Source organism: Pongo pygmaeus, chromosome 22 (genome assembly GCF_028885625.2).
Source record: "Pongo pygmaeus isolate AG05252 chromosome 22, NHGRI_mPonPyg2-v2.0_pri, whole genome shotgun sequence".
In the NCBI taxonomy this organism is placed as follows: domain Eukaryota; kingdom Metazoa; phylum Chordata; class Mammalia; order Primates; family Hominidae; genus Pongo; species Pongo pygmaeus.
The window spans coordinates 37,073,704-37,100,538 of record NC_072395.2 but is presented as its reverse complement, the minus strand read 5'-3'; the positions used below and the strand labels follow the sequence as shown (position 1 = coordinate 37,100,538).

Genomic DNA, 26,835 nt, shown 5'->3' with positions numbered 1-26,835 from the left:
AGTCATTTTATGTTGAATGCTTTTTTCAGATCAAGAATCACATTTTCTTATTGAATGTGATTTTTGGCAAATCACATTCTTCTTCCAGTACATAATCATGATTTGGCAGTACAGTTATGGCCTGTTGCTATTTGAACATGCATCTATTTTCTGAATTCCAAGATTCACCTTTTTCACTTTATAATTTTTACATATCATAATTTTACAGGAATCTTAATTTTTATGTATTCAATAATGTGTGAGTGATATTTTCATGAAATGAGAATTCTTCATGCTGTCAGGAACCTGTGGGTCTTCAAAGAGTATAGGATTTTAGAAGCCAGCAGTAGAATCAGACACTACTTACTACAGCTAGTGCACATTTCACCAAGATTTTCCTTACGTAATGTGTCTAGAACTGTCATATTCAATTATATAAATTATTTCAGTTTTAGAGATAAGAAAACTGAGAGTTTGAATAAGTAAGTGATTCTCAGAAGCCTCAGAATGAGCAAATGGTGGACACAGCACTCTAATTGACTTCTACTTAATAATATATTAGGCAGGACACAATAAGTTTTGTGCTAAAAATAAAAATATGTAATTATTAACAACATATCATGCCATATCTCAAAGTCAAAGCTTTGGCCAGGCATACAACATGTATAGGTAACAGTTAATTAATGTGAGATTATTCATGTCACATAAAATAAGAAACATGAATTTTTAAATTATGATTAATATTAATATTTAAGTATATCAAAGTTATATTTAAAAGTAGTTGTTCATTGACATTGTTATTCAAATAATTTTATTATCAATTAACTTAGAATTCACAAAGTTAAATATTAGGATGCTGTTAAGGGCAAGGAGTTCTTTTATATTACAAGTTTTCATAATCTCTTATTTAAATTTGTATAAAATAATTTTAAGAAATAAGATTAGCATTTTACTTACTAAAGTTGTTTTGCAGCATCATCTAAAATAGTTTAAAAGTGTTATACAGCTATGGTAAAAAAATGAAATGTATTGTAAACTTAAATTATGAATGTAAAAATATCCTTGGCAAAATCATGACATATTTTAAGTGGAATGAATAAAAAAGAACTCATTAATATACCTTCATTAATATCACTGAAATAGTTTAAGTATACATATGTATATGAGCAAAAAATGAAGTAATTTTTGGGTTTGGGAAATTAGTTTCAGATTTTAAAAAATAATATTATATGGCTTTTCAATAAAATAAAATGAACTATATTCTATCTAACCCTATTAAATTTTTTTTCATTTGACTCATATTAATCAGGTTCTTCTCAAACGAAGGGAAAAGAAGAGTGTAGAGGTAACAAATTTGACAAAAGAGTGAATGTATTTTAATAATATAGACTAAAATTATTAAAAATCTATTAACTGCTTCCTGACACATCTATTAGGGCTATTAGGGAATATGAGTGCATTTCAAAATATTTTATCATAAATATCATCATTAATAACATAATGATAGAATGCATACATTCTAGCTTCTCATTGGCCATGGACCATTGATAAGTTTTCTCTCACCTCAATTCGTTGTTTACTTCCTTTTTGTTTGCTTGCTTGATTTTTTCTAGAGCAACAACTGTGTGGACTTAGAATTTCCTGATCACACGTTTTTTACTTGTGCCGCAAGAAGTTTCTATTTCCATGTTGACAAATAAGAAACTAATCGATTGTAAACTAAAATTGATGATTTACATTTGGAGCAATGAGAAACAGGTTTTTCTAAATTTTTCAAACAAAAAATATTAAAATTATAAAACACATTATTTCTTCCAAATGATGGCAGTGGTGGCCTGTGTACAGCAGCCACTGCCATGATACTGGCTGTTGTTGGGGAGGTGCAGTTGGAGTTGCTTGTGCTCCACAGAGCCACTGGGGGCCAGGAGCGGGCAGGAGCCCAGCTCTCCCCTGTAGAGTTGCAGCTGCCCAAGCTGAGGCTGCGAACCTGGCATCTCTGCAGTCTCAGGGGCCCAAGAAGGCCCCTCACTTCCCCAAAAGCCCTGGAGATGTCTTCTTCCACTTGCCTGCCTCTCCCCATTCCCAGCTTCCACTCCAATCTCAGAGCAAGATTGGGGCCAAGTCCAGATATTGTGGCAACCTGGCTGAGTGTGAAAACACTTCAGGCAGTGTTGACATGCCAGCCCTGTGCCACCTCAACCCCTCTAGACTTTGGATGTCAATGAGCATGGGAAGGAGGCCGAAGTGGGTATAACGGGAAGCTTGGCAATGGCCTGCAGGCACCCCATGGCACAAACAGCCTGGGTTCCATGAACTGTGGCAAGAGGTTGACAGGCTTCTGGGCAGAAGGTGGAGGGTCCCCAATGGAGCTCTACCTTCAAGCCGGGGAGAGCCTGAAGCCTCGGGGCCAGGTGGTGGGCTCTGCATACTGGAGCGGAAACTTGGGGTCCTTTTTCCAGACCAGCCCATGGCCACCCATGGACCAATGGGCACTCACTTCCTCTGCTCTGAGGCCCATAAAAGCCTGGGACTCAGCCAGACTCAGAGAGTTGATGGGACGGCAGACTGTGGAGAGGAGCTACCCACTCCAGGGTCTCCTATCTGCTGAGAGCTGAGCAGACCATGGAATGACTCGACTGCATATAGCAGCTACCCACTCCATGGTCTCCTGTTTGCTGAGAGCTGAGAGCAGCTACCCACTCCATGGTCTCCTCTTTGCTGAGAGCTGAACATTTGTTGGGACAACAAGCCTGCAGAGAGGAGCTACTCACTGTGGGTCTCCTCTGAGCTGTTTTGTGGCTCAATAAAACTCTTTGCCTTGCTCACCATCCACTTGTCCATGTACCTCCTTCTTCCTGGATGCAGGACAAGAACTCAGGACCCACCAAATGGTGGGGTAAAAGAGCTGTAACAAAAACAGGGCTAAAATACAACCCTTCCTTGCTCACCACAAGGTTGTGGGAGACAAGAAGGAGAGAAGAGAGAAAGAGAGAGGAGCTGAAGCCCTTTGGGGAGCCCTGACCCAGGAGCTCCCCAAGCCAGGGCTATACCCTCTTTGGGACTTCGTGGTCCCTGGCTTCTCCATGCTTCACCACATTCCCCAGTGCCAACCATGGAAGCTGCTTGTGGGACACCTGGTCCAGCTGCAACTTCACAGTTAACCAGTACCCATGACAGAGTCTGATGCTACCGACCCTGCCACACCCAGCATGCTTGGCTGTGTGCAGTGATCAGAATCCATGCTTGCTTACACACCCCTTGCCACTTTGCACTTGGCTTGCCTTTGACAGGCATGGGATCCAGGCCAGTAGCACAAGCTGAGCACAGCGTGCCATGCTGAGTGGGCAGAACAAGCCCAACAGCCGAGCACAACTCAAGCAATGGTGCCACTGACCACAGAGGTTTCTGGCTGGTGAAGCAATACCCCAAGATTCCTGTGACATAGGTATGAATGTTTTGTTAAAATGCCATTCCAGAAAATTGAGGAATGCAGTTACTGGTAATTATGGCTATTCTAAAATGAAGTTAACAATAGAAGAAAAAATTAAGGAGAGGCCAGCGTTTGTGTATAAAGAGAATGTAACCATTCTAACCTGAGGGATTAAAGCAAGAGGCTCCCAATTATATTAATCAGAATATCAGGAATATTTAGAATAATAAAGATCCAAACAATACTTCACATAGGTTTACAATATTATACCATTTAGTAGTGAGATATTTTATGTTGAATTTGTCACCTTAATCAGGTTTAGTGGTAAACTCACAATTACGTATACATCATATTTATTCTACTTATTAACTCATGAGCAAATGCTGCTCATGACCAGATACTGTCTTCCAAAAGGTGATTGTTGCATTGGAGTAACTGACATATTTTGCAACAACCAAACATTACACAATAGCATAATTTTTAAGTAAACTTACCATAGGAAGAGTCTACACTTGCTTTTAAAAACATGTGCACTAAATTGCTCTAGTGCCTTTTAAATTCCTCTTATCAATAAACATTATTAATGACAATATGTGCTAAAATAATATTTTAAGTCACTAACTGTATAAAATATGTCACGTAAAATTGGCAAATGAGTCTTTTTTGTAGTTAAAGATTAAGGTTGCTATTCTGATTAAGTGAAAAAGTATAATTATGTCTTTAATTAAATTCACCATTCACCATGGTGTGACTCTTCTGATTACATGACAGTTAGCCCAAGTGAGCTTCATTTAAAATAATGATCTAGTGTAAAACTGGAATTCTAGTTATCTGTTTGAAGAATGAGGAAAGAAACATTCCTGATGGTTATAATTCCACATATTCACAACACAATGGCATTTAGTAACCTAAAAATGAGACAATCCATTTTACAGCCTGAGTATAAATAAAAATTCCAGTATTGATTGTCTTTGTATTAGTTCAAAATTAAGTCGAATATAAATAAATTTATCCAAATCTTACGTTTTACCCTAATTAATTCAAATGATCTAGAAAATAAGTCAGGTAAAAGATCTGTCAGTATGCTCTAGTTCTGACTTTATTTGTATCAAGTTTTTTAATACCACACTAATGTTAGGTCACTTTTGTAATAAAACAAGCAATACTCTTAAACCCTTTTCCAAATATAGAATAACTCCTCTGCAGGCTTCTCTGAAGTTAATACAAAAAGAATGAGTTTGAGCCATTTAATTAATTATGAGAGGTCATGTGCTCATAGGCAAAGTAATTTAACATCTGATGTATTCATTAAATTTACCAAGCAGAAATTTAATTTTTTATAATTATTACTAGAATTTATTTTTAAATACAAAATGGAAGCAATCAATAAAATTGCATTTAGAGGGCATCTATTACAGACAAACTACCTAGAAGAATGGAGTAATTTTTTGTTGCATCCCAGAGTTTCGTAATTACTTGTTTGCCAGTTTTCAATCAAATGTTTCCTAAAGGTAAAGAGCTATAACAATTTATTACACAACTGCTTTAAGAGTGCTAAAAATGTCTAGCAAATTTAAAAAATGGGGTAACAGCAACAGAAAGCTTAAAATCAGAATTTGCTTGAAATGTGTTCTATGAAAAACAAAAGTGAATGTTTGAGGAGAATAAATCATGCATGCTATTTTTACTGAGCGAAAATAGATCTAGAAAGTTTCTTATGGACAACTGCCAAACTATTGTCTTATGTAAGTCTCCTGGATAGAATAGTTCTGTCTGATTCAACATGCTTTTTCTTAATATCTGAATTTAGACATATTAGATATATTTGTCTCAATTTAGCTTATTTGAAATTGGAATCATAATGTAGAAAAAATTGGTTTTGGAAATGTAATAGAATGTAAGAGAATAAGAGTAATTCTAATATTTAGGTCAAAGCTAATGAAGTGTAACAATACTGGGGTCGGTAGGCATTTAATTGACTCAAATTTACAAATCAGCAGACACACTGTGATTAGAAGTGTAGTGTTCAGAAACAACAGAGCTCTACTCCTCAGATCACACCTTAACTAGTCGTTTATTTTTAAGATCAGTTTTCAGTGAGGGATATTGACAAACTGAAGGATAACCAAAAGGATTACACATTTGAAAATTCACGTGTTGTATAGTGGAATTAGTTATTCCTCAGTGTGGGAAACTGCAAACCATAATAAGTTAAATATATATTTTCATTTAAAAGATTGTCTCATGAGGAGGAATGCATCCCACATCATACAATTCAAAGATCAAAACCAGGACTAAAGGAAAGATGTCATAGAAGTTTCTTGATCATATCAGCACTTTTGCAATGATGAAAGCTATTATCACACTGTGATAAAATGAGTTCCCATAATGGTGAATGCTAAATTAAAGTATTGATGACCCTATGACCTTTCAAGCAGCAGCAATTACTTCTAATTTTGGTATGGGATTGTGCTGAATGATCTCTATTATCTATTTATAATTTAAGACTGTAATTAATTTCATCTACTATGCTACATTGTTCTAGTTGGTGGAAGCATATTTGTATACAGCTTCCTGTTGATGTCCCACTAGGATGTTTGTAGAATATATTATGATATATCCTATATAGAATATATCATGCAATAAAATGCATAGATTAGTGTACAGCTCAATGATTTGTAGTGTAAGCTCAATGACAAATATATTTGTTTCTGTACTCACCATTTCAGCAAAGATACAGACCATTATCATCACCTTAGGAAGATCCTGTTTTTCCTTTTAGGAAATCTCTTTCATGTCTTATCTAAAGCAAACATTGATCTGACCTTCACTATCATAATTGTGCCTGTTCTAGAGCTTCTTGTAAGTGAAATTGTACAATATTTTCTGTTTGACTTCTTTCATTCAACATAAACTGAGATTCTTCCATACTGTTGCATTATTGGCAATGACTATTAGCAACATTTATTTTTGTTGTTGTTGAGTAATATTCCATTGCATGGCTATACTATCACTTGGGTTGTTTACAGTATTAGATTTTTAAAAAATCAGAGCTCTATGAACATTAGTATAAATTCTTCCTGTGCTTACATACTCTCATTTATCTTTGGTGAATAACTATAAGTTAAACTTCTTGGTGTAAGAATGAATGTGTGTTTAACTTGATAAGAAATTGTCATATAGATTATAAAATGGATATACCATTATATGGTCTTTTCAGTATAATGGGTTCCGGTTGCTTCATGTCCTCAGCAACATTTGGTATTGTCATTCTTTCAAATTTAAGCCATGCTAGTGCACTGAATAATAGTAGTATCTTGTTGTTCTTAATTTGCATTCCCTTCCTGACTAATGATATATTGAGTATTGTTTTACTCACTGGTTTTCCATTTACATAACTTTTGTTGTGAATTGCCTGTTCCAGTCTTTTTGTCTATTATTTAATTTTAATATCTTCTCATTATTGAGTTGTTGGAGTGCTTTTTTGTACTCTATGTAAAGCTTTTTAATTATGAATATGTTTCTTTTTTTGGTTAATTTATGTATTAGTGTCATTTCTTTTTCTACAAAAAAAATATTGTAATGAATAGATATTTTTAACTTTGATGTATCCCATTTGTCCTCTATTTCATATGTAGTGCTTTCATGTTCTGGCCAAGAAACATTTACCTCCCCTAGGTTTACAGATATTTTTGTACTTTTAAAATATTTTTTCTATGATTGATTTGCAAGTTAATTTTTGTATAAAGTGAGGTTGTGATCAAGGTATTTTGGTATTATTGTTATTTTATTTTTTAAAAATACAGATAATAGGTTATCTTAGCACTAACCAACAAGCTAAGGGTCATTTTATTCTATAAACTATTTGATTAATTCTTTCTTTTCAGGAGAAAATAAAACATTATTTGTATTCCTGTGGGGTTGATTCCAATACATGTTTATTTTCACCCCCAGAAATATTAAAATTATACTTCTTATCACCACAACCTGAGGTCTAGATTTTTATTTAAAATATTGTCATTCATTATGTTTATGATATAATGTTGATTTCTCCCTGGACTCATCGTTTGACAACTGGGGGTTAACTAATAAATAGCTAGTTAAAACACTGGGACAGCAAAATGGTGAAATTATTAGGAATTACCTGGGTCAGAGATACCAGAGCTCTTACACACACACACACACACACACACACACACACACACACACACACACACACAAGTTATTCTCTGCAAGCTCCAAATCCAAAAAAGTGCACAAGACTAATTGGATTTTTGGTTTCTAGACAAATTTCATACTATATTGAGGAACATACTAACCTATTATTCAAACTAATTTTTTCTTTGTTTTGTGTTTACCAATTTATTTTTCTGAATGTTAATTTGCATGGGACTCTGAGCAAAAGCCATCTCTCTTGGAGCTTTAAAGAGTCATAACCCAGCTAATTCCTCTGAGAATGCAAAACAGGCTCAACAGTATTTGAAATGTCAGCCACTGTACTCACATTACTAGGAATTTTGGAATAAGTTCTTAAATGCCACCCATGACTGTTAAGATTTTACTAGAAAGTGACTTGAGGCTGCTACCAAATACATTTCTTTGAAAGACAACTGTTATTCTGGGCCTTATTTAAAACTGCTTTTATAATTATTATTTTTAAAATTCTTCATTATAAGAATGCATAAATTATTATTTGATATCATATACCCATCATGAAATGGACTATGTCAGAACGACATTCCAGTAGGGAGGGAAATGTACAAACATGTTTCCACATCAAATGCTCAAGCACCTGTGTCGGAGGACCCCTGGAGGCACATATTGCCTACATGAAGAGTTTCTTCCATGTCTTTGAGTCTTGTTATTTTGGTTCCTCCTGAGGAGTTGCCCTCACTTCACTGCCAAATGAGTTCCTATATATGATCAGTTACTGGAGGCTGCTAAACAAGCAGCAGATTGGCCAGGCACTGTGGCTCACACCTGTAACCCTAGCACTTTGAGAAGCTGAGGCAGGCAGATCACCTGAGGTCAGGAGTTTGAGACCAGCCTGGCCAACATGGCAAAACCCTATCTCTACTAAAAAATACAGAAAATTAGCTGGGCTTCATGGCGCCCACCTGTAATCCCAGCTACAGGGAGGCTGAGGCAGGAGAACCCAGGAGGCAAAGGTTGCAGTGAGCCAAGATCGCGTCACTGCACTCCAGCCTGGGTGACAAATTGAGACTCCATCTCAGTAAAAACCAACCAACCAACCAAAAAAAAAAAAAAAAAACACACACACAGCAGGGTTTACTTTTCAAGGGTGGAGAGCTGGCCTTCAATCTGGAAGCAGCTGTATTACAACTGGTAGATAATTGCACGTATTTCATAAGAGATAAAGATAAATCCACTCAATGGGAAGAAAATAGTGTTGCCCATGCTGTCAGAGAAACTGGGGAGTGATAATAATATTAGTGTATGGATTTATATCAGTTTTGGACTGTAGCCAATAAACTGGCTATGTGGTCAACAAATGGGCCTTAAATGACTGGAAACTAAAAGGAATCACAGTGTCGAGTGCTTATTATGAAAAATTATCATGCAGTTAGAGAAGGAAAAAAAAGCATTTCTTACTTCAGCAGGGGAATAGAATAAACAAACTGATGACCTCATTCTTTTATTGGAAGTGGCCTCTTAGGTAGACATAATGAGAGGTAATTAAGTCATTTGAGCAATGCAACAATTAGCAGAATAAAAGGAGAATACTCCACTTTCTTTTTCAAAAATTTAACTTTGAATAATGCTTGGCCTTTTGTCAACAGAAATATAAGCCTAAAGACAGTTATGTTTCATGTTACCAAGAGGATCAGACTGACCCATAAATGACAAATCTGTTACATTTACCCATCTTCCAGGATTCTAACTGAATAATTAGGGGATACTGACTTCAATTACATTGATTCTGGATTTGGACTTGCATATCTGATATCTGGTACCTGAACAAGATGCCATAAAGATACTAGGGGTCTTGGGCTAAAAACATTATTTCAGTTTGGATCCACTGCTTTGTCAAATGATGAAGAGATCATTCTTCTGCAGGTGCACTATAACACTTGTTTAAGATTAAGAAACATGTACAATGAAATTATCATTTTCCTTACAAGTCACAAGATAGTAGACTGATTTAAAAAAAAAAAAGGACAATTGAAACACCTGTTTGAAAAACTGAGGTTTCAGAAAAGACCGAAGAGATGAGTCACATGATTGAACAAATGTATGTAGAAGTGAAGAGGTCACCATCTAATCAATGGTTGAGATAAGGTAAGGAATATAGGAAAGAGATATCGGGGAATGGCATAGGAATTTACATACATTTTCACTTCTTCTATTTTTTTTTTCTCTGCCTAAAATTGCAGTGGCAGGAAATAGATTAAATTTATGAAATCCTAAGAAAAGCTTGGTCACTAAACATGACATCATGATCATACCTTTAAATGTTGCTGTGAAAAAGAGACTTAAATATAATTGACATAAAAATAGGATTCCTAGAAAAGCATAAATGAACCTAAAAAAGAGTCATATTGAGGAAAAAAACATTGATTATATTGGCTAATTAGAAGGGATGATATTTAAAAAGTGTCAAGGAATTTGAACAGATAATATAGATTAAAAAATAGATTACACAAACTCAGCAAACTGTTGGACGATATGTTAGAGGACGTCAAATTTGGGAAAGATCACGGACACTGATTCAAGATGAAAAATGAGACATATTCCTACAGATATTCAAACAGACAGGTGAAGCATCTTGTTAGTAGAAGTACAGTAAATCGATGTACATGATAATTATTATCCCACCTATCTATGAGAATTTAAACAGGCAGAGTATAATTTACACTTGGTTCCTCTGCCAGCACCCAATGCCCAAATTAAAAACTGGCTGTGGGATCTCCTCCAAAACGATTTCTACCTGTTAATATCTGATACTGATATTACTTTGCATTGCATATGGAACTGTGTGGATGTGATTAGTTGAGGATCTTTAGATGGAGAGGTTACCCTGCATGGGATCACAAGGTCCATATAGGATGGAGCCAGAGGATCAGAGTCAGAGAAAGAGATGTAATGAGAACAAGTAGAATTTGGAAGGATGTGGAGACACAAGCTCAGACATGCTGGTGGCCTCTAGAACCTGGAAAAGTAAAGGAAATTGTTCTTCCCTACCTCTTCCAGAAGGAATGCAACCTTTCCAATCCATTCTGTACAGAATATATCCAGAATGCATGTTTGCATCTGGTGACTGTTTTGACCTATTTCTGCTATTGAATATGGCCATGCTTCCAGAGGGGTATAAAATACAAACAACACCCCCTCGAGTATGAATGAGTCTTCCCCAAGCCAAGATATTATACATTTTTGGCAGTTCATGATCTGGAGACAAATTACATCCTATGTGATTGACAGTTAACCCTGGAAGATATGCCTCAATGTCTCAATCATCTTAGATGTTTGTCTGTATTTTCTTTCTACTGCTGTATTTTATCCTTTGACCATCATAAAAATCTTACAGTAGTATCGTATCCCTTGTTAACATCTTGATTAACTGAAACCCTGTGTTGTCTCGAAATGCAGATACCTTGCAGTATCTGAATCTTGAGTGGGGGTCTGCTTATTCATGTGATTCATGTTTAATTTTCATTGGCGCTTTTAAATCACAAGCTGCTGTTGTCCTGCAGATCCTGAATAAATCAGATTTGCTAAAATCTATATTTTTAATTTATTTGTATAGTTTTTTAAATTTGTAGAAAATACTCATTTATTCTAAGTTTTGTATATTGCTTTAAGTGTATACGTTATGCTTATAAATTTAAAATATCCACATGGAACATATACAAATGGAAAGCACATATAGTTAAAAATATGATTAGTTTTTTAACATTCTTGCTTTGCAAAATGTTATATGAATAACCTGTGAAGTAAGAACCTCCTTGGGAATAAAATGAAAATTTAACAAATAACCAATTAATGTCAATGTTTCTTGAGAACTTATGCCATGCTTAGTGCTAAGTACTAGAGATATAAAGAACCCCAAACCAAAATTCCACCAAGCTTACAAGTTTGAGGGTTAAATGAACAAAACCAAGTTCAATAAAATCTGAAGAATTCTAAGATTATGAAAACTATAGATTGACACGAAAGTGCTGGTTTCATGGATTATGTTTAACACATTTAATCAAAATGAATGGAGTGGGGTAGTGGTCAATAAATATATTCTGGAAAAAATTGATGACTAACTAAGATGCCAACAATAGGTGTTAACCAGAAATCTCTGGGCCTGGGGAAACTGCACTGGGTAAGTGAGATTGAATGAACATCACATAGCAATAAAGAAAACAGGTGAAAATACCTTTTTTGAAGAAGAAAAATATTTCCTGTTGGCAAATAACAGAGTAATTGTGGTGGTAGAGTGATATGGTTTGATTCTGTGTCCCCACTCGAGTTTTATCTGGAATTGTATTTCCCACATGTCAAGGGAGAGACCTGTAATCCCCAAGTATCAAGGGAGGGAGGTGATTGGATCATGGGGATGGTTTTCTCCATGGTGTTCTCATGATAGTGAGAGAGTTATCATGAGATCTAATGAATTTATAAGTGTTTGGAAGTTTCTCCTTCGGTCTTCTCTTTCCTGCCCACTTGTGAAGAAGTTGCCTGCTTCCCCTTCCACCATAATTGTAAGTTTCCTGAGGCCTCCCCAGCCATGATGAACTGTGTGTCAATTAAACCTCTTTCCTTAATAAATCACCCACTCTCGTTCCATGGATGTGAGATATGGAGTCAAAGGAGATCATTTTGGAGCTTTAAGATTTAATGACTGTCCCACTGGATTTTGGACTTGCATGGGGTCTGTAGCCCCTTTGTTTTGGCCTATTTCTCCCATTTGGAATGGGAGCATTTGTGCAATGCCTAAATCCCCATGGTATAAAAGTTACTAACTTGATTTTGATTTTACGGGCTCATAGGTGGAAGGCACTTGCCTTGTCTCAGATGAGACTTCAGACTGTGGACTTTTGAGTTAATGCTGGAATGAGTTAAGACTTTGGGGGACTGTTGGGAAGGGATGATTGGTTTTGAAATGTGAAAAGACATGAGATTTGCTAGGGGCAAGGGGCAGAATGATATGGTTTGGCTCTGTGTTCCAACCCAAATCTCATCTTGAATTTAATCCCCATGTATCAAGGGAGGGACCTGTAATCCCCAGGTTTTGTGGAAGAGAGGTAATGGATTATGGGGGCAGCTTCCCCCGTGTGGTTCTTGTGATAATGAGTGAGTTCTCATCAGATCTGATGGCTTTTTATGTGTTTGAAAGTTCCTCCTTTGCTATTCTTTTTCTTGCCAACTTGTGAAGAAAGTGTCTGCTTCCTGTTCCACCATAATTGTAAGTTTCCTGAGGCTTCCTCAGCCATGCCGAATGGTGACTTAATTAAACCTCTTTCCTTTATAAATTACCAAGTCCCGGGTATTTAAAGCAGTGTGAACATGGACTAATACATGGAGGATTGTAGAAATGATATCATATCATGCCTCAGAGGTGCAAGAACACAAGTTTATGTAGTTAGCAGTGGGGAAGAGATCCATAAGGTAGAATTCCAATGGCCTGTCATGCCCATGTAGCACCTAAATGGAGAAATCAATGTAACAATTTCCTGTTTCCGATAATATGCTCCACCTATTGATCAATATTGGCTTCACAATGTCATTCTAGGTTTTACACTTGCCTTTCCATTTGAAATCTTTTGTAATAATCTCCAGGTGATATCCCATTTATCTCTTCAAAATGAGGTGATATCTGGAAATGAAATGAGCGAACCATTTCGTCTTCCATTTTATTGGTGGATATTTTAAATAATAAAATAAAACATGCAGCAGATGTATGTTCCACTTATTCTGCCTGAATTGAAACCAGTGCTAAAATATTTTTATGATTTATTTTGCAGTCTTCAGTATTAATGAGGCTCTTATGTAGTACATTTGAGAAAATGAATATATGGACACACACACACAAACACAAACACACATATGACCATTTTTGCATTCTTGGAGTTTCCTGTAGAATTTCAGATAATGGCAAAATGATCACTGATATTTTAGAAGTAAAATATTTGCTTCATGTACAGAATTGAAAAAAAATTATTGAAAACAAAACCTGTGCATTGTTTCCTACCTTTCTGAAAATCCATCAGCTTTCTTCATTCTGGGATTCAAGACAGAAGGATGGTGATATTCAAATAATGTTGTTTCCCTATTGTGATATTTATTATTCAATTAATTTTTTGATGCTTCCATCTCCTAGTTGCAAGAGTAATAAGAATTCCCCTAATCACTTTGCATTGCACATAAAGCTGTTTTGAGTGTTCTCAGAAAGCAAATTCTAATTAAGAAACTTAGAAAAAAACTGGGAAGTAATTTTACCTTATGATTTTCAGTGACTGTTGAAATTAAGGGTCAATATAGCAACAGTCAAGATTATAAACAAACCAAACTCAAGTCTGTATCAAATCCTTTTTAATTTTTTTGTAGTTTACAGAATTTTTAATTTACTTTTATATTTATTATCTAGATTAAGTCTGTGATAATGAGGTATGAGATTCAGAATTATTTACGATGAATTTAAATTTAATAAATATTCTGAAATGATTATAGCCTTACATTACCTGGATTTTTTTTTCTGTTTTTGATATTTTGATGACTGTGCTGAATGTTTGCACAGTGGTTATTGTGCAGCTGATCAGAACTCTCCATTTTAGTCTGATGTTGTTATAAACATGAACAAATATGGTCACAAATACATTACTCCAAAGTCTTTATAGCAGAGATACTTCTTCATTTCATCATATAAGCCATTTTACAGGCTGGCATCACTATGAATTAAGTCTACAATCAAGTATTCAGTCCAGTTGTGCACATATATCTATAATCTTTCAGTCAGATAAAATGGCTATGTGGGAAAAAATAAAGATAGCTAGAAATCAGATCTAAATTCTAATCGAGAAAGTGGAAAAGTCCAGGTAAGCACACAGGCTCTAAAGTCAAACCACTTCGTTCTAATCTCAGCTCTGCAGTTTACCAGCCCTGTGATGCTTTGCTTCTCTGCTCTTCTTTTTCATCTATGTAATAGGCTTAATGATATTTCCTTTTTCACAGAGTCATTTGAAATATGAATTATTTAATCAATAAAATCACATAAAATAGTCTCGAAAATAGTATGTGCTCAATTAATTCTTGTTTTTACTATTGTCACTGGTTACAGAAAACTAGGACATAACTCTACTTCTTGTAACTTTAACCAAAAAATGTGATGGTAAAATAAGCAAGTACAAATATAAATAAACAAATAAATTTTATTTCCAAACAACAGTTTATTATTATCTCAGAATTCTATAGTATCAACCTTCTGCCTTAATAGTGTTTCCTTTATTTGCTCTACTTCACTCCTATTCAATTGCCTTGCCCAAACCATAGTTTCTACTACCTTTTTACTCTCTAACCACCAAATGCTCTCACTTTCCATTTTACTAAACTTAAATTCTGTGGCTTATCATCATAATCTTCATCTTTCACATACCCACAATTCCCATTAACATCCTCATTTTATGCAAGTAGGAAAAGCACAGGTTAAATCCAATTATTTACTTGTTCACATCTTCTCATCATGCAGGTGTGAGAGGACTAGTGAACACAAAATCGTTATGAATGACTTCATTTTAATTTGATCACCTCCAATAGGCCCTATACCTCTAGGGAACCCTATAATCCTTCCCTGGACTAATTACTCTTCAATTATCTTAGATAAATATTTAAGTATCCTATTTTCTCAAACTTCCAATGTGTAGTACTGCCTCCAGACATATGGAGAAGTAAATAATTAAATGGTTTCAAAATCATAGATAGGGATTAAGGTGCATGTTTTAGACTGGGTTTCCAAATATGGGGTCCAGAACAACAGGCACATTAGTAGAAGCACATAATTCAACCATCTTTGAGACTGTGTTGGAATCAACAGTCCTCTTTTGCAACTCTGGCTGCACCAACACCATTATTACTTGAAATCAAAGAATTTGATAAATGGCATCTGTACATCATAGAATATCTGAAGCTGTCATTGTTTTCTGCACCTGCAGAAGCAATCCTTGAGTGTCAGGAAAATGGCTGCTGTTTTACTTCACCTTTCCAAGTTTGTTTCAAGTTTATTTAATGATCAGAATCTCATTTGAATTCCCCTCCTCCCCCGCCACACACACCTCGACATTCTGTCCCCCTTACTTCTATGTCCATGAAACTTACCACGTCAAGTGATGTGCTGTGTGCTTTGTTCACCTTTGAATCCTCGTGCCTCAGAAGATGCAACCTGAGACTCCTCATCTTCTGCCTTCACTGTGCACTTTTGTCTTGACTTATGGTTTCCTTTTTGACCCTGGTGTGGGAACTTGTTCTTTTGAAGGCATAGGCCTATGCAGACAGGAAGTGTGGGGGAGTTAATTCTTCATAGTGTGGACTTTTACCAGTTGGAAGCCAACTAGCTTTATTTTCCTGCAATCATACTTTCTGAATTTCACCAACTCTGCATTGTACAGGTCGAGTATTGTCAATATTTTTTCATCTTTCTCCATAAACATCTATAAATACATATAACTTTCTTTTGTTCTTCAGTTTAATAGCAGGTACTCACAGTTAAATGTTGTGCTTAGATCCATCAAAATTCAAAGTTCAAAGAGTCTTTGTCTGTGGGCAGTAGAATGTATTCCTCCTTCTTTCTAACTTCGGATAAGTCTCAAGAGATTACACAATAAACATGTCGCTCCTATGATGGTGTCAGCAGTCTCAGAAATTCATCATCTTTGTCCATTTTGTGCTTCTATAACAAATACTTGAAAATGGGTAGCTAATAATAATCAGAAAAGTATTTCTCATAGTTTTGAAGGCTGAGAAGTTCAAGATCCAGGCTCTAGCAGGTTTGGTTGTCTAGGAAATGGTTGCTCTCTGCTTCCAAGATGGTTCCTTGCTGCTAAATCCTCCAGAGGGGGAAATGCTGTGTCCTCACATGGCGGGAGGCAGAAGCACAGCTAGAACCAAATGGTGTGTGAAGCCTCTTGTATAAGGACCTTAGTCCAACTAACGAGGGAAGAAGTCCTCATGATCTAATCACCTCTTTAAAGCATCACCTCTTAATATCATTGTATTGGACCAGGCATGGTGGCTTATGTCTGTAATCCCAGCGATTTGGGAAGCCAAGTCAGGCAGATTACTTGAGGTCACGAGTTCAAGACCAGCCTGTCCAATATGGTGAACCCCATCTCTACTAAAAACTACAAAAATTAGCTGGGTTTGGTGGCATGTGCCTGTAGTCCCAGCTACTCGGGAGGCTGAGGCAGGAGAATTGCTTGAACCTCGGAGGTGGAGGTTGCAGTGAGCTGAGATGGTGCCACCGCACTCCAACCTAGGTGACAGAGAAGGACTCTGTCTCAAAGAAACAAAACAAAACAAAGCAAATCATCACATTGGCTACACCTGAATTTTGGAAGGAACACATTCAAACCACAGCATTCATCTAACATTCATTGTTGTGAAAGACCCATAGAAAGTTATATTTCTATGAGATGAACAACACAAGTGCTATGAGTTGAATTGTGTCCCTCCCCCCCAAAATTAATATGTTGAAGTCCTAATCTGTAGTACTTCAGAATGTAACTGTATTTGGAGATAAAATATTTAAGGAGCTAATTAAATTAAATTAGGGTTGTTAGGGTGCAGATTTAATTTAATATGACTGGTATCCTTGTAAGAAGAGGAGATTAGATTGTAGAACACACAGACAGAGGGAGACAGTGTGAGGATACAATGAGAAAGCACACAACTGCAAGCCGAGTGGAAAAGCCTCAGGAGGAGTCAAACCTGCCGACACCGTGTTCTTAAACTTCCGGCCTCCAGAATTGTGTGAAAATAATTTATGTTGTTCAAGCCATTTAATGTGTGTTATTTTGTTATGGCAGTCTCAGCAAACTAATGCAATTAGGTATTCACTAAAATACTTAGCAATCATTTAAAATATTTTTCCAATATTATTTTTGCATTTTATTAAGTATGTTTGCCCCCTTTCCATTTAAAAAAACACCAAATAGCTAGTCTCATCAAATAAAACATTATAATTAAGTACTTTAAAAAATATCTCACCACATATATCAAACAATGCACATTTACGCTATTTTTAGAAATGCAATTAAATAGGATATTTAACCAAGAAAATTCACTTTTGTTTAAAACTTTCAAAGTAGATAATTTTAGAATCCTTTTCTCTATTTAATGTGTTAGACTTTGGACATGAAAAATACAATCATGCACTTCTAGTATTTTCTAACACAGTAGTTTACCTACCTCTCCAGAAATCTAAGTATGCAGATGTTGGATAACAGCTACTGGACAGAGGTGATCCTACAATTATATTATTTCTTCCTCACGTTGCCTTGTCCCAATACATATAAGCTGTCTAGAGTCTATAACAACAGGGCTTCAGTTAAACACAAAAATAAAGTGATTATATGAAGAATAATGTTTGTATCAAGATGCAAGATGTTAACAAATAATTCATCTAAAGGTTAAATTATAATCATCAATAGAATATAACTATTCTCTATAAATTTTATATTTGGAGAAATTCAAGCTAAAATAAAATATGTTTTGTTGGAAAATGTGTTCAGTATACTATCCCTTAAAATTTTTAATTGAGCGTGTATCCTCTGTAAAAAGGTTTGAGATGCAGAACTCTTGACAATACAACCATGAAATGAGAGTTTACAAAGAAGTCTATGCAGCCACCTCATCTGGCTGCCATGAGTTTCTACCTCTGGTCACAATGCTTGCCTGAGAATATTGGAATTTGTTTTTCTCTCCCTTCCAACATTCACATGATTTAATCCCATTGGTAAACTCTAACCTGGAAAGAGATTCTTGGACATGTAGTTTCTGCATTCTTCTCTTGATTACAGAGGAGAACTTGGATGCAAACGGTAGTCATGTAACTCACAAAACACAATTCTCTTTCAAGGGTTTCAATATTGTAGATTTGCCATCAAGAGACCAGATAATCTTTGAGAAACAGTGATATATGACATTGATCCCTGTTAAATATGCAAGGATTGTAAACATTAGTAAATAAATTGGTCTTGGTAAGTACAAAAGTCTCAGTTCTTGGAACCATGCTTAACCCCATCTCTGCCACTGTTATGAGTCTGTTTATATTGGTGTGTACTGGCATGTCCAAAAACAAATATAGTCAGAGGCTGAGGCAGGAGAATCGCATGAACCCGGGAGGAGGAGGTTGCAGTGAGCCGAGATTGTGCCACTGCACTCCAGTCTGGCTGACAGAGTGAGACTCCGTCTCAAAACAAACAAACCAACAAATAAATACAGTCAGCATATGAACAATCTGTTGTCCAGTTTGTTATGTATGCTGCCTCCATATTCCTCTAACACAGCACTCCTTGTCCTTGAAGTTCCAGTACTTGTACTTACAGGCCCTGTCATCCCCATTAAGATGCTAATATATTCCCAGTCCTTCCTGGTGCTATAGCTCTTACTGTTGGTTACTCCAACTGCTAAGAACATCAATCCCAGCAGCGCACCTACTGGACCTCATTTATTATATGGTCCCTGTAATTCCAGATTGTAAAAGGGGATCCAGGATGAGACTTTGGGTATCCAAATTGTAACTGGTCCAGGAATAGAGCAAAGAACCATGATTTTTATTGGGATGACTCTCATCACCCTCTTACCCTTTTCTGATTGTAGATATTAAACAGAACCTTATTTTTTACTTCTAAAGAAGGCAGCTTCCACTGTCACTACAACTCCCAGCGTCTGACTTTCTGACTTTGCCAATTCTTAGGAATTCTGTGGTTATGTGCCACCATCTGGTCTCTGTTGATCCAGGATCTCATGTTCTCCATCACTATTAACAAACTAAACCCTGTGATCACCTTTTCCACCATCAGTCCTGATCTGCAAAAGATAGCTAATCTTTTATGATGTTGGTGCCCTAATTAACAGCATATTTCCGGTGATCTTAGCGAATAGTGGGTCTTCTGGGACCTCTCATATATGACAATCATCTGGTAAGTTTCATGGCCTCACACAACCTCATTTGATCACAGCTACTTTTCTGAGCTTTTTAAAAATTCCTTCCTCTACCATCTGGCATAGAAACATATATTTAAACTTCATGCAGCATAGACAATTTACATTTTCTAGGCTTCTACTTAACTGTGCAGTGAATTTGCCCTACACCCTAAGGTTCTAAACCAAATGTTAAATCTTGTGTTTCATAAAGGGCCTCTAGTTAGTGATTTATTACTTATCCATTTTACATTCTAGGTCCCTTGATGAAGAAGTCTTAAAATATACTTTAGTCATATTTGCGGCCCAGCACATTGCCAGATGGCTTATACTGGAAATTAATGGTAATTATTGGTTAACATCTAGGACGCAAGGTAGGCCACATTCCTATAGGAAACATCTATTGCCTTATGAGGGAGTGAATGGTAAAGGGTCTTTTCACATGTGATATGGTTTGGCTCTGTGTCTGCGCTCAAATTTCATTTGGAATTGTAATCCCCACGTGTCTACAGAAGAACCTCGTGGGAGGTGATTGGATCATGGAGGAGGTTTCCCTATGCTCTTCTCATGATAGGGAGTTCTCACAAGATCTGATGGTTTAAAAATGGCAGTTTCCCCTGAGTTCTCTATCTCTGTCTCTCTCCTGATACTGTATGAAGACGGTGTCTGCCTCCCCTTTGCCTTCCACCATGATTGTAAGTTTCCTGAAGCCTCCCCTTGCAGAACTTTGAGAAAAATAAACCTCTTTTGTTTATAAATTACCCAGTCTTAGGTAGTATCTTTATAGCAGTGTGAAAACAGACTAATACAACATGGTAGAAACATGAACTCTTACTTAAGAAGGGGGGGCAAAAAACATGTTGCACATATTAAATAAATATAAACAATTTTTTTTGAGACAGAGTCTTGCTCTGTCACTCAGGCTGGAGTGCATTGGCACGATCTCGGCTCACCCTTTTGGGTAACCTCTGCCTTTAGGGTTCAAGTGATTCTCCTGCCTCAGCCTCCTGAGTAGCTGGGATTACAGGCACCTGCCAACACACCTGGCTAATTTTTGGAATGTTAATAGAGACAAGGTTTCACCATGTTGGCCAGGCTGGTCTCGAACTCCTGACCTCAAGTGATCTGCCCGCCTTAGCCTCCCAAAGTGCTGGGATTTCAGACATGAGCCACCACTCCCAGCCAACAATTTTTTTTTAAAAGAGTGAGTCACTGTTGCAAGCTGGCATAGATATAGCATGCCATATTTTAGAGTTTCAGATTTTCTCAATTAGGACCTGATTACAGCATGACAGATCTAATTTAGCTAATCATTTCAACATATTTGGCGCTCTGTGACTCTACTAAGTCCTGTACTTGCTTCTCAGCTGTATCCTTTCTTATACTCCTTATAAGCTGTATAAGAGGCCAACTTTCACTGTTAAATATTATTTGTGCAATGGCATCAGGTTTTTTTTTATCATTTCTTTGTGGTATCGCAATATACCTTAGCCTTTACAAGTTAATTTCATTACCCTAACATGCATACCCCATTCATTGCCCTTGCCCTTTCAAATATCTAAATCATCTCACTGGGAAGAGCTTTCCCTTATATCAGACTGTTTTCCTAGGTCACCACTGGTGAAATATTTGTAAGTTGGGTCACCACCTAGTTTCAAAAACTATCTGCACCCAACCCAACATGCTACTTAGGATGCAATATTGATTGCCATTCAGAAGGTGGTAACACAATTATTTTACCTAATCTTACCACCAGCTTTTTCAAGCAACTTCAGTTTCCAATTGTGTCAGCTTATGTCTTCTGGGATGCACACTCCAGGATAAAATTAGAAGAGCGGTGATTTGGAGGGAGCAATGCCTATGAAATTTGAAAGAGGAGTGAGTGCAAAAATAGGCATGTCAAGTCTCAGGCTCTGATGTAAGTCTGACACCTGTGAAGGGAGAGAGAAAAGGAAGAAAGATTGGAGTAAGAAGAGCAGGGCAGCTCTGAGATGTTTTGCCAGGTCTCCAAAGAGGTTAAGAGAAGAAAATACCCAATAAAGGAATTCCACTTTTGACAAAAATATTTTAATTCTGTCAGTCTTGCTATGCTGAGACATTTGTTAACGGCATTTCCACTAAGAACACGTTCTTTTTTTTTTTTTCTTTTTTTTTTGGGACAGAGTCTCACTCTGTTGCCCAGGCTGGAATGCAGTGGCACGATCTCGGCTCACTGCAACCTCCAACTCCTGGGTTCAAGATATTCTGCCTCAGCCTTCCCAGTAGCTGGGATTACAGGTGCATGCCACCATTCCCAGCTAATTTTTTTTTGTACATTTTTTAGTAGAAACGGGGTTTAACCGTGTTGGCCAGACTGGTCACAAACTCCTGACCTCAAGTGATCTGCCCTCCTCGACCTCCCAAAGTGCTGGGATTACATGTGTGAGCCACCATGTCAGTCCTAAGAGCAAGTTCTTGACATGAATGGTGCAGTAGGTCCCCAAAGGTACAGCAGCTGAAGGACTTCAGAATGTGCTTTTTTTTTTTTTTTGAAATGAGGTTTTCCTGTGTTCTCATGGCTGCAGTGCAGTGGTGCAATCACAGCTCACTGCAGTGTCAAACTCCTGGATTCAAGCAAGTGAGCCACCCACTGCATTCAGCAGAGTGTGCTCTCTTGATGGGAGGTACAAGAAGCATATTCCACGACTGCCACACTATTAATATATTTTCATTGTTAGGGGCTATCATAGCAACTTTACACTTTTGATACAGCATTTATTAAAATATCAGTTTTAGTCCAATATCTCTTTCTTGTAAACCACGCTTCTCCAATATTTGTGTTCCCTAAGAGAAGCATGCTGTTTTATATGCTGTTTGATATATATCTGTGCTTCATTTCACATGCAAACACCTAGCACAGTAAATTGTACAAACGTATATATTTAGTATTATTATCCATTTGTGGAAGGATGGAAGAAAGGAAACAAGAAAAGTAGGAAACAAGTAAAGAAGAAAGAACAAACAATGAAAGAAAGGCTAGAATGTAGGTTAACCTATTTGCAAGAACTAATAATTTACCTTAACGGAGGACAAAGATTTCTATTTTGTTCTTACTCAATAATGAGTATCACACACATCACAAATACAATCATTATTGAGCAGTACCCATCCAGAAACTCAAGGAGGTCAGGGTGAATGACGAACTGGCACGAATGAATGTGAAAGAAAGTTTAATAATCACAGTGTAAACTTCAAAGGAATTCTCCAAATGGAAGGGCTCCTATTTAAGCTAGAACAAAACAAAGGAGGCTGAAGTGATGATGGCAGCTCTTTTGCATGGGTGTGTGTGGTTAGAGGGTGGGGTTAGAATGATATTTTGCAAAGGCACAGTTTGTATGTGACTTTACCTAGTTTCAATTTACCTGTGGGTGCCATGCCAGGCAGTTGGGCTTTCTTATTGTCTTCCTTAGATGTGGAGCAGAAAAACAGAAAGCAGTCAGCTATCAAACAGAAAAAATGGAATCATCTACTTTAGTACTCATAAATAAAGCATATTATACAATAATCTGAAATTTAACTGTATATTAAATGAATTATATTCATAAGCATAAAACTAATTACACAAACTCTATTCATAATTATGTGTACCAATTGCACCAAGAACAGCAAAATGTACTTTTAAAGAGCCTTTAAATATGTTACTTATATATACAACTCTATGGCATCATGAATTAGATATACTTTATTAAACTATTTATAGTAAGCATTAATTACATAAACAAAACTAATAATCTTACTTGGCCCCTCAGAGCCAGAAAGGACGTGCAGAGGTGGCCTAAATGACGAAAGAATTTTGCACAGTTAACATGAGAGTTAGTGGATGCTGTTTTTTCCCATGAAAGAGTTTTCCTGAAAAAAAAAAAGAGACAATCTTTACTATTACACTATTTTAAAATATATCCAAAATATTGTACTATGTTTGAAATATTATAACTACGTTTTAATGGGAATCTTGGCAAAATGTTAGGGAAGAATCCTCACTGTTGAACAAGATTTTCCTACCCTTCTTAGTAACAATTTTAAGACCATACTTTCAATGCTTATAATTATGTAATAATGGTTAATAATTGGAGATGTTTATAATATTGCATGGCTCTTTCTTGTTGTGTCTTCTTTTTTTGAATCATTTTTAAAGTTTGAAGAGAATTCCATGCTTCTTTTCTTCTTATATCAGTGGATCATGCAAAAAAAAAAAGTTTTATCTATTCCATCTCAAAGTTTATTGACATAAACTGATCCCAGATTCACACCTATGAAAAGAAAATTGTTACGTCTCATTTTTAATCAAATCATGCAAGTAGAAAAACTATATTGTTTAAAACAAGATGTGGGCTGGGTGTGGTGGCTCACGCCTGTAATCCCAGCACTTTGGGAGGCTAAGGCGGGTGGATCACGAGGTCAAGAGATCGAGACCATCCTGGCCAAAATGATGAAACCCTGTCTCTACTAAAAATACAAAAATTAGCTGGGCATAGTGGCACGCACCTGTAGTCCTAGCTAGTCAGGAGGCTGAGGCAAGAGAATCGCTTCAACCCAGGAGGTGGAGGATGCAGTGAGCCAAGATTGTGCCATTGCACTCCAGCCTGGCAACAAAGTGAGACTCCATCTCAAAAAACAAAGAAAAAACAAAAAACAAAAACAAAATAAACAAGATACGAATAACATGTTTGAATATCTCATGCATTTGTTTCTACTTACTTCTCATTTATAAAAATGGATTAACTTTATTTTTATTGAGCAGTTTTAGGTTTACAGAAAAATCATGTGTAGAGTACAGAGCTCCCGTAATTCTCTCACACTCATCCCAGCTTTTCCTAATACAAAACCTTGCATAAGTGTGGTACATTTGTTACAATAGGGGAGCCAAGTTTGATACATTATTGAGTAAGGATTATAGGATACATTAGATTTCACTCTTTCTCTTGTACATTCTATGAATTTTGACAAATATATAATGACAGATATTCACTATTACAATATCATACAGCATAGTTTTACTGCCCTAAAACAATCTCCTGTGTTCCACTTATTTGTTCCTTCTTTCCTCCTCCCAAAGCCCTGGCAACCCCTGATCTTTTTAATGTCTCCGTAGTTTTCTACCTCCAGAATGTCACGTAGTTGGAATCAAACAGTATGTAGCCTCTTCAGATTGTTTTTGTTTACTTAGCAAGATGCACTTAATTATTCCTTATTTTTTTTTCATGGCTTCATAACATTATTTCTTTTTCATTCTGAGTAATTCACTGTTTGTATGTACCAAAGATTATTTATCCATTGGCCTATTGAGGGACATCTTGGTTGCTCCCACATTTTTGAAATTATAAATAAGGGCATTATAACTATTTGTGTGAATGCAAGTTTGCAGTTCCGTTAGGTAAATACCACGTAGCACAAATGCAGGATAACATGGAAAGAATATGCTTAGTTTTCTAGGGAACTGCCAGACTGTCTTCCAAAGTGACTACCATCTTGCATTTAAACTGGCAATGAATGAGAGTTCCTGTTGCTCCACATCCTCATCAACATTTTCTATCATTCATTTTTGTTTACGTAAACTATGTCTTAAGTGTGGTTCTGTTCAAATGTTAGAGTTTCTATATTTTACACTGTTTTAAGAATAGGAAAGTATTTTCACAGAACAAACATCAAGATTTTCTAGGAATCCCTTGGGCACCCACTACTGCTGGTGTGGTCTTTTGTGCTAAGGGTTATTTTCTAAAACACCCCACAATTCTCACATATATCATTCTTTTCTGAGTCCAAATCTAGCAATTGTAACTGCCAATTTATATAAGAATAAGCCAAAAACTGTGATCATCTTTGAGACACTAATTGATTTCCTGGTGTCAGCAATCAAAATATTTTTTCTTTATAAATACTTCTAGACTACTGTCATTTCATTACTGTGATGTTTTAAAAGTTTCCTTTGTAAAATTACTAAAATTAGCCTTTCATAAATAGACTAGATTTCCAGTGTTTTATACACATGTAGAAATTTAGTCATAAAGGCTCTGAGAAGCATGTTTATAAATTACACATATGTAGAGAGGAGAGTGCTACCTTAACTGAGCAAGGTAGAATATGCCTGGGGTACAGCAGAATTCAAGACAAATCTAATCTCAGCTTTCAGGGGGTTTACATTCAGTGCAGAAAAAAGAGAAAACAGTATTCACAAAACACATAACTAAAAATAGATTAGCAAAATCAGAAATTACAAATTCTTAAGGGTTGTGGAGGAATCCAAAACTAGTAAAGTAATTAAAAAACGAATTACTTTTTTAAAATCTGGGCCCAGTGAAGTTATTTTTTCTAATTTTTTTTTCAGAAATTCTTCTTTTATCATCATCATTGCCTTTTGAGCATCACAAGTCTGAGGAAGCATTAGCAAAAAACCATATCCCATCTGATGCCCAATTTAGCCTAATATTCTTTTCTGCTTGTTAAATTCCTCTTACATAATTTCAATTCTAGAACAAATATTCTTCTAATGACATTTCTTCCAAAGTTCAATTTTTGGCTAATGGATCAGAGAAAATGCATTCGAGAAAATAATGCTCATTTTGGTGAATAGTGTGTGCAAATATAAAAATATAATCACAAGTGATTCTCCAGGGAATTAAAAAAAAAGTGATTCTGCCACGGCTTTAGGAGGAGGAAAGGAGGAACAAAAATGTGGAACACAGGAGATTTTTTTAGGGCAGTTGACTCAAAATATCTTTATATTATATTTTCAAATAGAAGACTCCAAGGCTCACTGCTTTACTGTTGAATATTGGAATATTTTCCTTAAAAGTTTAGATTTTTTAAAAATGACTTGAGTATACTCACTAAGCTTTTAAGGTAAATATTTTAATAGCTATATTTGACAGCAAAGCAGTAAGCCTGGTTTAGATTATTCTTTTAAAACATAGCCTAACATGGAGTCTATATCTATATATAATATTTATAAAGTATTTATAAAGAAAAAATGTTGCCCAGTTCTTTTAGATTTCATTTATCTGTTCCCACAGAAGTGTCCTAAACTTTCAAAATAAAGCCTGGAAAAGCTTTTTAATATAAAGACTGGTTTCAAACACACATGGTGGATCAGAAAAGTTACTGAGACATGATCTTGTCCAGTTGCCTCCTATTATGTTAAAATACACTAGATAAAGGGTAAACAAATTATTTCTTCATAAATAATCTCAATACAAGTGAGAAAAATTATTTCCCCTAATTAACCCATTACTAGCTCTGTCATT

At 36.1% G+C, this 26,835-nt stretch overlaps 1 long non-coding RNA gene across 1 annotated transcript in view; it reads right to left on the bottom strand.

Annotated features, from left to right (window-relative positions):
* Positions 1 to 26,835, bottom strand: part of LOC129022449 (uncharacterized) — a 119,887-nt gene that overhangs the window by 35,687 nt on the left and 57,365 nt on the right. The window contains exons 2-4 of the long non-coding RNA XR_008496432.2: positions 21,306 to 21,486; positions 18,378 to 18,561; positions 17,819 to 17,937 (exon numbers count right to left, since the gene is read on the bottom strand). This is a non-coding gene — a long non-coding RNA (uncharacterized LOC129022449). The remainder of the gene's footprint in view (positions 1 to 17,818; positions 17,938 to 18,377; positions 18,562 to 21,305; positions 21,487 to 26,835) is intronic.